Raw genomic sequence first — 14,554 nt, forward strand, 5'->3', positions numbered from 1 at the left:
TATCATTTTTCTTAATTTTTTAGAAAGAAACACTTTTTTTTGAGAAGTAGATGTGGGACCAGAACCAAGACCTCCTCACTCATGGCTTGGTGCCCTCTTCATGCCTCCTTATAGGTCCCCATCCTGGAATGGGTAATGCCAAGCCAAATATTTATCAGTTTAACTTGCCTTCTAGAAAGGCAGAATGGAACTCTAGTGATCAGGGGAAGTTTACATGAATAAAATAAGCAACAGACATCTGTAAGTTTACCAAGGAAGTGCAGTGAAGTAAGAAGAGCTGAGCAGAGGGATTTTTGTGTACTTTCTAAATGTTTGCTCCCTTGCCATTTTCCTCAGAGACCCATTTGCTTCTCTTTTCAGTCTGGCTCGATCCATTTATATTCATTTGAATGTTTGTTTCTCTTTTTCCTTGTTCATTTTCTCTGTAGCCTTCAGTCATTTCTGACAAGGTGATTTTAGTCTCATTTTTTGTTGGTTCTCATTTTCTTTCAAGAGATGAAAAATTCTACTTTTACTGGGAAAAAAAGTTTAGTACTTCATAAAACTTTCAGTCTTGCAGATTGGAGAAAAGATTTGTTGCTATATTAGGAAAGGTGGAAAGACTCTTGATAGAATAAAGAGAGATTAGTTATATTAGGAAAAAGAAAAAAAAAGACAGAAAGATGTTCCAATTAGAACCGTTGTCACCAAAAACATATTTTAATATATTATCTTCAAATTAAAATACTTCACAGATTTTAAAATAGCTGTCCCCATGCCAACTCGTAGTAATAACATTCCACTGATTTGTTCAAGGTAAAGAAATGAAATCCCCCTGGGTGTTTTTGATGAAAGCATTGAAAATAAATTACACTTGAAAATTGTGTTCTCTTACAAATAGATAAACAGACTCTTTAAAAACATACGACATGCTTTGAATATTTCACTCAAGTGCAAATTGTTTTTTGAAAAAAATAGTTGCACAGAAATGAATTTACAAACTGAGTTTAGTTGTGAATTTAAAGAGTTATGCAGTCAGATCAGTTATAAATTTCCTTTGGTAACAATTTCAGATATATTAAAGACAGATCCAAATTTAACGTCAGGATAGTAAGGATAAGAAGACTAGTTTAAGGATTTCATGGAAAATATGTTTTGGGGCAAAACATGTCTTATATTGTCAGACTCAGAGGAGATTATTCAATAAAAATATGTTTAAAAGGAAAAGGCAACAGACACTATCAAGTTTATCCAAGGCTCCAGGGATTGATTTTTCAGCATGTGCTCAAGGAGATGGGTAGGGCATTATATATGGTACCGATAAGGCTTTAGCAGGGTAAACCAGTTAATCTCCTTTGTAGTTCTCCTTTTCCTGAAGCAGTTCACCTCTCTCCCTATGCTCTCCCTGCAATCTTTGATGGTCAGGCATATGCCCAGAGAAAACTTCATAGCCCTGGATCCTGAATCAGGTAGACTAACTTTGCCTATGTTGAAATGAATGCAGCAATTTCTTTCAGTAGAACTAGTTTCTGAGACTCTAACCCAGGTGGTATGAACAATCACTGTCACCACTGAGTTAATTCCCCTCTTCTATCTGCTAATTTAATTGGAAATTTAAAAAAATATATTTACTCATATATGCTCTTCCTTTGATGACAAATTTTAGATATGGGTAAAGGCTGATTTAAATACTTAAGTAATCAGCTCGGTACTTTGTGTCCACCTAGAGAGGCGGGATCGGGAGGGTGGGAGGGAAACGCAAGAGGGAGAAGATATGGGGATATATGTTTATGTATAGCTGATTCACTTTGTTATACAGCAGAAACTAACACACAGTTGTAAAGCAATTATACTCCAATAAAGATGTTAAAAAAAATAATAAAATACCTGCTTAAGTTATTTATCCAAATAAGTAAATAAATAAATATTTAAGTAGAAAAAGAGTGGCAGGAATATGGGGAATAAGACATGAAAGACATTGAGAAGGAAGAGCAACGTGAACGTGTGGTTGACCCGATGATGTAGGCATGGAAGAGGTATCTATGAGGGTTTCAAGTCTTGAAAACTTGGAGGGGTTTTATGTCAGAGTAGGTGGTTGCCAGTTTCAAATAATTCAAATAAATCAAAAGGGACGACACTTTTAAAAGAATCACTAAATTTGTTCACTTAGAGGTCATTGGTGATGTTTGAGATGATAAACAGAAATTTACTTCTCATAGTTCTGGAGGCTGGGAAATCCAAAATCACGGAGTCAACAGATTTTATGTCTGGTGAGGGCCTGCTTCCGGGTTTGTAGGTAGCTGTCTTTTTACTGTATCTTTACATGGCAAAAGGGGCAAGGGCGCTCTCTGAGACCTCTTATATAAAAGCACTAATCCTACTCAGGAGGGCTCTGCCCTCATGACCTAATCACTTCCCCAAGCTCCATTTCCAAATACCATCACATTGGGGATTAGGGTTCAACATAATGAAATTTGGGGGGACACAAATATTCAGGCCACAGCAGGATTCCAGTACATTTTGTCCTGGTATCGAAGACCGAAGCATGGTTGCAGGGTAGAGAGAAATTGATAGAATGTGTGGGAAGGAGGGAATATCAGGGAAGCAATGATGATAGAAAAAGGAGAGAAAAGACAAGGGTAACCTCAAAGGTAAGGAAGGACATTATTTCTTCTGCAGTCAGAGAAGAAGTATAAGTTGTGCCTGGTATGGTGCTTCACATTTATCTTTTCACTTAATCCTCATGCCACCTATAAAACATTCAGACCATTGTTACTATATTATAGCTAAGAAAACTGAGACTTAGTATAAATCACACAGCTGATAAATTCTGAGCAAGGGTTTAAACCCAGGTTTCTTTGATTCCAGAGTATGTGCTTATCACCATAGCACTAACATCAAATTGCCATATTTAACCATTTTTGACCTATAATGATGTCAATTTCATAAGGTTCATCCTAATAGAATTAGTTGAGATCTATAAGAAATAAAGTTTGATGGCCTTTTGTATTGCCTAGAAGTCATATTGACAAACAACAGAATGCACTCTGGCTACTTTATGAGGAGAAATAATGTTATTAATGATATTATTTGGCTTACAGAATTGCTAAGAGGGCCACAGATCAAGGCCATGAAGCCACACAGCCAGGAACAAGGCTCTACCACACTCTGGGGGTTGCTCTGGAATCTTAAGATGACAGAACCAATATGACAGAAACCAAACTAATCATTTCTTACCCCAAAGGTGCCCCTTTCTGATTTTTGTTAATGGCTTTATCACTATTGTCATAGTTGTACCATGATGAAGTCTTGGAGCTATCATTTATCATATTTCAGTAGATTCATTGAGATTCAGTTTGGTTAATTCATTTCATCCCTACCTACTTTGTCACCAAACCCTGTTAGTCTAATATATCTGCCATTTATTTTCTCATAATTCTCATAATTAGGGACTTTTTTTTTCCTCCCTAATCCTGCCTGTTTAACAGATGCTTGTTTTTCAAGTTTCTTTTCAAACCCCAGTTCTTCTAGGAAGCCTTTCATAGTGTACACAGGCTGAATCATCTGGCCTCTTTATGACCCCCACCCCACCCCATAACACCGGTCTTTATTATGGTATAGATCTCAGTGTCCTGACATTAAAGTGTTGGTGTGAACACTTTATCTCTTCTACTTTTCTCCCACAGGTCAAGGCCAGGCTTCCTCCCATTCTTTGTGTTTCCAGTAGAACCTAGAGTTGTCACTTACAGCAGGTGTTCAGTACCTGTTTATTGAAAGTTCAGCAAACTTTTTAGCCCCAAAGGCCAACAAAGTGGTTAGTAACAGGTATTAAGCCATGACTGGCTTAATACTTAATCAAAGAAATAAAAATGGATAAAACAAAAATCAAAACATGATGGGTTTAAGAGTTTTAGGAAAAGTTAGTGAAAGGAAAATGGAGATAGCAAGAAAATAGAAAGCCATTTAAAATATCTAACAAGCTTGTATTGAGTGCCTATGATGTGCTAGGTAGTATTCCAGGCCCTGGGGATACAACATGAAGCAATTAAATAAGGTCTCTGCTCTCATGGAGCCTGTATCCTAGTGGAGAGAAGGAAGAGAGACAGGAAGCGGATACATACGTAAAATTGCAGGCTGTGGTAAGTGCATAAGCAAAGTAAATCAGGATAAGAGCCCAGTGAATTGTAGCGGTGGGAGGCGCAGCAATGGGTGGTCAGTGAGTGTATCATTTGAGCAGAGATGGAATGAAGTAAGGGATTTCTGGGCAAACAACATTGTACACAGTAAGTAAACAACTTGCTCTGTAAGTGCTGCAGCTTGTGCTGGGGTGTTTGACACATGCTTGGCATGTTGGAGGAACAGCAAGTAGACCAGTGTGGTTAGAGCAGAAGGAGTAGCAAAGAGAATGGTAGGAGAAAGAGACAGTTATATTGTGAATTAAGAAACCACAAACAATTGCCTTGCACCGTTGGACAAGCCCACTACTGTGGTATTCTCATGCAAACAAGGCTCTTTGACACTTATGGGTTTGGGTGATTAGGGGTATCACTTAGTCACCCCCACACCATGTTTCCATAGAGTAGAGGGCTCTTCAGTTCTACCTGCCAGGAGGTAGCAGTATTGAAGTGATACTTCAGCATGGTGGGTGACTGTGCCAGCTGCTGGGCAACTCCTAGGTAGGTAAGATAGGTCAGGCTTGTTCTGGGTGACTAGCTGCCTCCAGTTAAGGGGAAAGGATGAAGAAGCTTGGACTTGGCCTTAGTTCCTCATGGCATTCTCTAAACCAGCTTTAGAGAAACTGTATCCTGTATTCTGTGCAATGAAACTGTAATTTATCTGCTTTGGTCAATTCTTTGGGTACCTAGGACTTCCAGGGGAACCAGGAAGTGGTGAGAGAGGTTCATCAGCCCCCCTGCAAAGGCACTGCCCCAGCAGTCAGGCTTTTGTTTCAGCCTTCCTTTCTGAAACCTCTTTCTCATCTCTAATTGCAAGGTTTCCCAATTTTGGCACTATTGACATTTTGAGGTGGATAATTTTTTGTTGTAGGGAATTGCTTTGTGCACTGGGGGATGTTTAGCAGTATCCCTGGTGTCTACCCAGTAGATGCCAGTAGCAACCCCAGCCTCCAGACATTTGCCAAATGTCCTCCAGGGATCAAAACTGCCCATGTTGAAAACCACTGTCTTAATGCAGTGATCTTGGAGAATGGAAGATTCCAAAAAAGAACAATGAATATGTGCTCCAAGTTACACAAGCAATTACTGTCTTTCCTGGGATGGCAGAAATATTCCATAGCATACTATTATTTTCCTCAGAAACTATAGACAGGCCCTTCATTTTATGTTCTTAAGATTCCTTTTTTCAAACTCATGGCTCAGAATAATCAATACATTTGAAAATCATTTTTTTCCCCAAGTGAGAATAACAAGTCAAAAAAAAAAAAAAATAACAAGGCTTTGCTTTTTTTTTTTCCTCTTGTGAACAGGCAGTTTTTCTCTAGTCAAGATGGTAAATGGCTTGTGCACTAAGATGAATTCAGCTATAGGGAGCCGATACATCTAGGTCAAACAGCTGTCTTTGGCGTATATTTGTACTCCCTCTGTAGGCATTTCAAAGTGCAGAAAACCTCCCCTTTATATCTTTCGCCTTATAGCTTCAACAACACATTTGGAATTACCACATAAATAGCCTCCTTCGGGCTTTCCCAAGGTGGAAAGGACAAAACTGTTTTGGGAATTGATCCTTGACTTTTCAAAGATGAAGCATTTGTCTTCCCATCTTCACTCACTGGGGTAAAGACATAGGGGTTCAGGGACTCTGTCACAGCCCAAACTAATTGAACACGTGGCATAGGGCATTCAGGGTTGAGCTGTCTTTATTCTCCTCAGGTGGGATAGTTTGCCAAACTTGTTTCCCATCAACCTCATTGTTATGCCACCCCCAATTCATATTATCAACTTATATTTGGTATTATATACAACAAATTTTAGAAATGCCAAAATTGTAATGAACAACCCCAAATAGAAAACCAAAGCTACATTATATATTTTCATCATTACTGGATTTTGTTTTTCTTTGTTTTGCTTATTGGGATTCATGTAAGTTAACACAGCAAGCAGTTTTTCAGTTACAAATTGGCACTATTGTCAGCACTTATCCTTCTCAATTTTGGAAAATTGTAAAGCCATTGATGATTTTAGAAGGCAGAACTCTGGTACGAAAGGACTTGGAAATCATTGTAGAATGTTCTCTGAGGCTATTCATTCAATATACTACTGCGATGAAATGGTCAAACAAAATATTGGGCATCTTCAAGGGAGATCCTGAAAACAAGATGTTATCTTTTTTTCTTCTACAAATTATGATACATCTGTACTAGAAATATGGAAAGTAATTTTTGTTAGTTAACAACAGAAAGGATATTAAAGTTAGAGAAATCCAGAAAAAAAGGCATCTGAAGAGTGTGTGTGTGTGTGTGTGTGTGTGTGTGTGTAGGCACACCCACAAGTGTATGAAGGGTAGGTATGGGGAGAAAGAGGTTGGGGAACTGGGGTGAGAGTAAGGGCTCCTATATGAAAATGTACTACAAATATTAGACCTCCACTTGGAAAATTAAATACTGGGCAGAAACCTGATTAATATCAGTAAAATCACAAACAACATAGATAAGAGAAAGAAGGGCTTGTTCAAAAAAATCTTGAAGGTCTAGAATGAGAGAAGCTCCTTTAGAAACTTGAGAGGGACATTTAATATAAATACAGAGAAGCATTAATTGGCTTAGTTGAGGACAACATGTTGAGACATATTAAGAAGAGCTATAGGTAGGAAATGAAAACACACTTAAAAAGAATTGGGACATATTTATTTAGGATTGACAGAGTTATGAATGACTTACATGAAAAGTAGGACTAGACCCAACCTTCCTTTCTATAACTTTGATTGGAAATACAGCCCACGCTGGATGTGTCAAACATGGATCTGAATAAGGAGATTGTTATTTCCATGTCTTGATGTTGATGTTGAATGAAATTCTTTGTCATGATTTTTAACCACCAGCTCCCACCTTTTTATACCCTTCTTTTACATCACCACTGAAGAGAAAAATCTAGAAAAGTTACCTTACAAAACACAAGATCTTTTGTCTGTAAATAAATGAATAGTCGGCCAATTTCTGGTTGGGTTGAGAGATACCTGGAAGCCAGATTGAATCCCTAGCTCCATTGCTGACATCTGAAAATAGTAACAGCTGTGATTAATATTTATATATCAGTTACTGGGCCAGACACCCTAATTTAGTCCTCACAACAACCCTATAGGCAGGTGCTTCTCTTACTCCCATTTTACAAATGGGGACTCTTAGATACAGAGAGGTTAACTTGCCCAAGGTCATACAGTTAGTGAGTGAAAGAGCTGGTATTTGAATCTAAGGACTGCAATTCCCTCCTCTACGATCTTAACCAATTGTATACTGTCTACCTCTTGCCAGAGGAATTGCAGTGGTTCCTGTGAAGCAGCAATTTAACCAGAAGGCAATGTGAAAACTGTTCAGTGATGATTACGAGTGAAGGAAAAAACCCAACAGTTAGTTTAAATGTAATGGGGATCAGTGTAAGTATTTTCGGCTCCAAATATGCATGATATAGTTACAAAAGTGGAGATGGTAACTGGTTTAAGCCAAGTATTAATGTGTGGTATTATCTGGAAAACTTTATGGGATTTTTACTTTTGTCCCCTATTTTCAGTGGTTAGGTTTATAAAACCCTTCAAACTCTTGGTGTAACAGTACAAATACTCTGCCAAATAACATTCCCCTTTAAAGTGACACTTTCAGAGGACTTCAAAGTGAATATTTGAGCTAAAGTGTGTCTTAAAAATATTGTGACTGACCAGAGGTAGAAATGCTATGAGGTCAAAACAAGGCTCTGGGAATATTTTAGAAAAAATAGCAGGCACTGAATTATTTAGAGATGAGGGGTATTGTGTTTGGAAGAGGACTTTTCTAGATTTCCCATACTGTCTTCCCCAGGTGATTTCAAAGAAAGCTGTGAAAATGTAGGAGCTGGTAGTTGAAAATAATGACAAAGAATTGAGTCCTAATGATAAAAAAACCCCTTACTAACTTAGAATGGCCATTTTCCCCTCCAAAGTATATGTAACTAGGTAAAAGACATGGTGTGTTAGCTTAGCTCAATTATTTTTAAGCACTTTCAAAAAAAAAAAAAACCCTTGGCATCCTTTCTTCAAAGAAACTTTCTGAAGAAACCTAGTATGTAGAACACAAGCTCAAGCTGATGCTGGGGTGGGAGTGGGGAATCTGCTGGGGCTGCATAAACACCCTCCCTTTTGGAGGCATCCTATCCCTCCTGAAGGCAACCTAGACATTTAATGTGAAACTGAAGAAACTTCTGTTTTAGCTTGTTGTTGTAAATTTTGGCTAAAAGGTTGAAATAGTAAGGCATAAAAGACATTACATACACCCAGACCCCAAGTTTAACAATATGTATTTTTAGGTTTTTGTCAAGCTAGTACCTTTTGAATACCGTTCTTTTTTTTTTTTTTAAACATCTTTATTGAAGTATAATTGCCTTACAATGGTGTGTTAGCTTCTGCTTTATAACAAAGTGAATCAGTTATACATATACAATATGTTCCCATATCTCTTCCCTCTTGCATCTCCCTCCCTCCCACCCTCCCCATCCCACCCCTCTAGGTGGTCACAAAGCACCGAGCTGATCTCCCTGTGCTATGCGACTGCTTCCCACTAGCTATCTATTTTACATTTGGTAGTGTATATATGTCCATGACACTCTCTCACCCTGTCACATCTCACCCCACCCCCTCCCCATATCCTCAAGTCCATTCTCTAGTAGGTCTGTGTCTTTATTCCCGTCTTGCCACTAGGTTCTTCATGGCCTTTTTTTTTTTTTTTTCCTTAGATGCCATATATATGTGTTAGCATACTGTATTTGTTTTTCTCTTTCTGACTTACTTCACTCTGTATGACAGACTCTAACTCCATCCACCTCATTACAAATACCTCCATTTCATTTCTTTTTATGGCTGAGTAATATTCCATTGTATATATGTGCCACATCTTCTTTATCCATTCATCTGTCGATGGACATTTAGGTTGCTTCCATGTCCTGGCTATTGTAAATAGAGCTGCAATGAACATTTTGGTACATGACTCTTTTTGAACTATGGTTTTCTCAGGGTATATGCCCAGTAGTGGGATTGCTGGGTCGTATGGTAGTTCTATTTGTAGTTTTTTAAGGAACCTCCATACTGTTCTCCATAGTGGCTGTATCAATTTACATTCCCACCAACAGTGCAAGAGTGTTCCCTTTCCTCCACACCCTCTCCAGCATTTATTGTTTCTAGATTTTTTGATGATGGCCATTCTGACCAGTGTGAGATGATATCTCATTGTAGTTTTGATTTGCATTTCTCTAATGATTAATGATGTTGAGCATTCTTTCATGTGTCTGTTGGCAATCTGTATATCTTCGTTGGAGAAATGTCTATTTAGGTCTTCTGCCCATTTTTGGGTTGGGTTGTTCGTTTTTTGTTATTGAGCTGCATGAGCTGCTTGTAAATCTTGGAGATTAATCCTTTGTCAGTTGCTTCATTTGCAAATATTTTCTCCCATTCTGATGGTTGTCTTTTGGTCTTGTTTATAGTTTCCTTTGCTGTGCAAAAGCTTTTAAGTTTCATTAGGTCCCATTTGTTTATTTGTGTTCTTATTTCCATTTCTCTAGGAGCTGGGTCAAAAAGAATCTTGCTGTGATGTATGTCATAGAGTGTTCTGCCTATGTTTTCCTCTAAGAGTTTGATAGTGTCTGGCCTTACACTTAGGTCTTTAATCCATTTTGAGTTTATTTTTGTGCATGGTGTCAGGGAGTGTTCTAATTTCATAGTTTTAAATGTATCTGTCCAATTTTCCCAGCACCACTTATGGAAGAGGCTGTCTTTTCTCCACTGTATATGCTTGCCTCCTTTATCAAAGATAAGGTGACCATATGTGCGTGGGTTTTGAATACCGTTCTTATTCAAAGTAGGCTAAATCCATGTTCTTTAAAATGTATTGGTAAAGAACCTCAAATTGATTTTTCTTGATTCAGTTTCATTTAGTAGTCCGTGTCTTTCTGTTGCATTCTTTATGGCACCAATGGCTATAGAATTTATAAAGACTAGCTAGATGGCAAGAAGCAAATATGCTACAGTTACTTTGAAACTGAGTTTGAACTTGAATGTATGTAATATATTTTTTCCACTTGAAGAGATTGAACATATTGTGTTATCTGTAATAAAACCTAGCGTTATTGGAGAGAACGCTGGTCCTAAGAACCAAGTAGGTTAAGTGATGTATTGCTTTTATTCTTTTTTCTATCATTTTTCCCTTCCAGTGCTTTCTCATCTACTGGTCTCTAGGGAAAGCTCTGATTCCCCTTCCACTCTACTCTTTAGAATCCCAAAGAGACGGTGTTCGGCTATGGATGAGTTAATCATCCAACAAATGTTTATAGCACCTGCTTCTTGCTAGGCACTAAGCTCTGCTCTGATACTACAGTGGTGAGCAAACCAGAGGAGGTTCAATGTTCCCACCCTCATGGAGCTTAGACTTCAGAGGGAGAGACAGACATATTTACATAATCATAAGATATTGAGTTATGATTGTGACATGTTATAAAGGAAAGTGTAGAAAAGAATAAAATCATGTACCAGAGAGACCTAATTTGGTCCCCAGGAAAGGAAAAGCCTCTCTGTGGAACTGATGTTGGAACACTTAATATAAAATTAGAGTGTTAAGAGCTCAGGGAATTGAAAGTTAAATCCAGAAGATTTGGGGTTAGAAAAATCACAGGACTGGAGGAGCTGAAGGAACATATTTTTGGCAGATGATGTCCTTGCTTTTATCTGCTGAAGGTAGAACCCAGATTCTAGCTAGGTACCAAGGTTAAATGCTTCTGATGGAACTGAGCAAAATAAGAAGTACGAAGAACTGGGACAAGAGGTATGCTTTCATATACATTTTAGGATTTTCATTTTCTGTGGGTCAATAGAGAAGGAATTTACTTTAGAAAAAATTAAATTAATAATATGAAGAGTTTTTTATTATTAAAATTTCAGGCATTTGGGCAAATATCATGAGATTTGGACATTTATATTTTTGAGATTAGATTTTCTGAGCTATCTTCATACTTGGTTCATATCATTTAACCCTTTCAGTTCTGCTTGGGGAAAGGGATGAAGTCATGTCTCAGAGTGTATACTATATGACTTTCTGGTAAATATATTTCATCTTCAGTCTTGACTCAACTTACAGGCTTCTACAACAATATAAAAACATGTTTTAAACCAAGAGGGGTTCTACCTTCTACCTAACTGTTTCATTGGTTCCAGCAGATATGTAGAACCAGTGTCAAGATTTGGAAAATCAGGCATATATTTTTAAAATATTTATTTATTTATTTATTTACTTATTTATTTATTTATTTATTTATTTATTTATTTATTTATTTATTTATTTATGGCTGTGTTGGGTCTTCATTTCTGTGCGAGGGCTTTCTCTAGTTGTGGCAAGTGGGGGCCACTCTTCATCGCGGTGCGCGGGCCTCTCACTGTCGCGGCCTCTCCCGCCGCGGAGCACAGGCTGTAGACGCGCAGGCTCAGTAATTGTGGCTCACGGGCCCAGTTGCTCCGCGGCATGTGGGATCCTCCCAGACCAGGGCTCGAGCCCGTGTCCCCTGCATTGGCAGGCAGACTCTCAACCACTGCGCCACCAGGGAAGCCCCAGGCATATTTTTTTTTGCTTGCTTTGACTGAGCCCTACTGAGGTTTACAGGAAAAAACAACACAGTATGGTATACAATTAGCTTTAAGTCTCCCTTTCACATTTTTTGCAAAGACGGGTCAAAATTTTAGGCATGGGCATTTATTAAGCCAAAACACTATGAGTTTTGGCTTAATAAATTTTGGGGCTGAGCAAAGTGGTAAAGACTTGGGCTTCTCCCTGGCAAGTCATAGTAGATATCTGACATCTTTTATTCAGCAAGCATTTCCTCTTATTTTTTACAACAAGATTCTGCTTTCCCATAGGAGATTACTCTTCCTCCATTCTATATGATCTGGATAAGATAATTACTCAAGATGTACCAGCTCTCTGTCTGAAGGTGAGCAGTGACTCAAGCAAGACCAATGGGATTCCTTCTGGGAATTTGAATTTAGGCCAATTCTCCTTTTACGGTGTCACTAAGACACATTATTTCAACTGACTGTGGACCCACTTATCAGGAAATGTTATCAAATAGATTTAAAAACAATCACGAGAAGAGTAATTCCATGGTAGAAAATTGTTAGGGCTGAGTCATTTTTAATGCTAGTGACCGAAAGAGACCCTCTCTGAGAGGCCGTTCCCCAGATCCTCAAGCTATCCTAATTCTTGTCCTTCCTAAGGATTCTGCGAAGTACTTCATTTCCCTCCTGCTGTGGTTAAGTTAGAGTATGTTCTGACACTGACTAGTATGTTTTTGTTATATTCTTTTGGATTGATTTCCTGTGGATGAACCTCCTTGGCTTGCTCTTCTCATGCCCCCAGTGGCACACCCTCCTGGAAGAGGGCTATGGAAAAGGGCAGAGGAGGCTGCTGGACTTGATTTTAGTATAGGCTTTGGGCCAGAGCCACCAAGGGAGTCTCTTGGCCTCCACATAATCCAGTCCTGTTCATCAAGGTTAGAGGTTGTTTATCAGGACTTGCAGTAAGTCCATATAGCAACAAAAAAATGAGCTTTTGCCCCCCCCATCCTCCTTTCTTGTTATGTTTAAGTAGAGAATCACTTGCGGGAATATGGTCAAGAAGGTTTTCTTCACTTAACTTATGTGGAACCCAAACGTCAAAGCGATTAACATAACCAAGCTGGTGCAAATTATTTTCAATGCTTGATTTGGATATTTTGAGTATGTCGGCTATCTCCCGCGTGGTATAATGTTGATTGTTCTCAATTAATGTCTCCGTTTGATCGTTATCAACTTCAACTGGTCTACCCAACCGTGGAGCATTGTCCAGCAAGAAATGTCCAGCATGAAACTTCGCAAACTACTTTTGACACGTTTGATCAGTCACAGCACCTTCTCCATACACTGCACAAATCTTTTTTTGCGTTTCAGTTGCATTTTTACCTTTCTTGAAATCTTAAAGGATAATATGCCAAAAATGTTGTTTTTTTCTTCCATCTTCAATATTAAAATGGCTACACCAAAATTTACCAATTTTGATAAGATTTTCTTTTTCAAATGCAGGCTAATATGACAGCTGTCACAATCAATCTAACAGAATTGTTTCAAATGAAGTTAAAGACAACTAAGCGCTACTAGAGCCATCTTATGGAAAAAAACCGAACAAAGTTTTTGGCCAACCCAATATATATCTTGCTCATGGACCTGTAGTGCTAGGTGGATGGTTGAGGTGGAAAAATTCTAACCAAGTGTCACTAGAGGTGTGACTAATGACTAAATAAACCCATTTCCTTGAGTGATTTTACAAAACTTGATGAGATCAGGAGGGCATATATTTCCACTTTACAGACGCAAAAACTACAGCTCTGAGTCTATGCAGTATGATGGTGTCAGAACAGAACTCAGGGCTCTGTCTCCTGCATTACTGAGGCCACATCATATATTTTAGTTGATTGTGGATCGAGGTTCTATTTTAGAGATTTAAAAATCACGCTGGCTATTGGAAAATAATTGCTTAAGTATACTTAGTCCCTGCCTTTGCACGTGGTGAATAATCCATTTATATTATTCTAAGTACTTGCTTGCCAGTTTAGCTTGAGCTATATAAAATTGCTGCTTGGTAGGTGAAAAACTGTCAAATACTGGCTGTTCCATGTGATTCAACCCACACCATTGAGAGATCAATTCATCTCTTACCACTCACCCTCCTCACTCAGCCACACTTGTGGCTTCCTCGCTGTCTTCACACAGAATATTCTTGCCTCAGGGCTTTTGAAATTTCTGTTTTCTCTGTCTTGATTGCTCTTCTTTCAGATAATGATTCCCATCCTCACTTTCTTCAGAAATTTTATGCAAATGTTACCTTCTCAAAGAAGCCTTCCTTCATCATCTAGTCTAAAATTTCAGTCCCCTGTCCTGACCAAACACACCTTTTCTATCCCCTTTTCTGGTTTATTTTTTTTTTCCCTTTAGAATCCATCATTATTTTACATATTATATACTGTTATTTATTTTTGTTTATTGTGTATCTTTACCTTATAATGAAAGCTCCAAGTGGGTAGCGATTGTAGTTTGTTTTATTCACCGCTGTTATCTCCAACACTTAAAATAGTGCCTGATACATAGTAGATGCTCAATAAAATATGTTGAATAAATGAGTGTGGACTGACCTGTAGTAGCCATAAATCCATGGGTCTAGATCTTTGAAAACACCACATGGGTAATTGGTTACTCTGTTTTTTGACAAAAAAAGGATTGTAGAGGTCTCTGTAGCTATGGTACAGAGTGAGGGGGAGGCCAAGGAAACACAACTGTGGTCCATTCCTTTCCCATTCAAACA

The sequence above is a fragment of the Balaenoptera borealis genome (genome assembly GCF_965194805.1).
Source record: "Balaenoptera borealis genome assembly, chromosome: 2".
In the NCBI taxonomy this organism is placed as follows: Eukaryota; Metazoa; Chordata; class Mammalia; order Artiodactyla; family Balaenopteridae; genus Balaenoptera; species Balaenoptera borealis.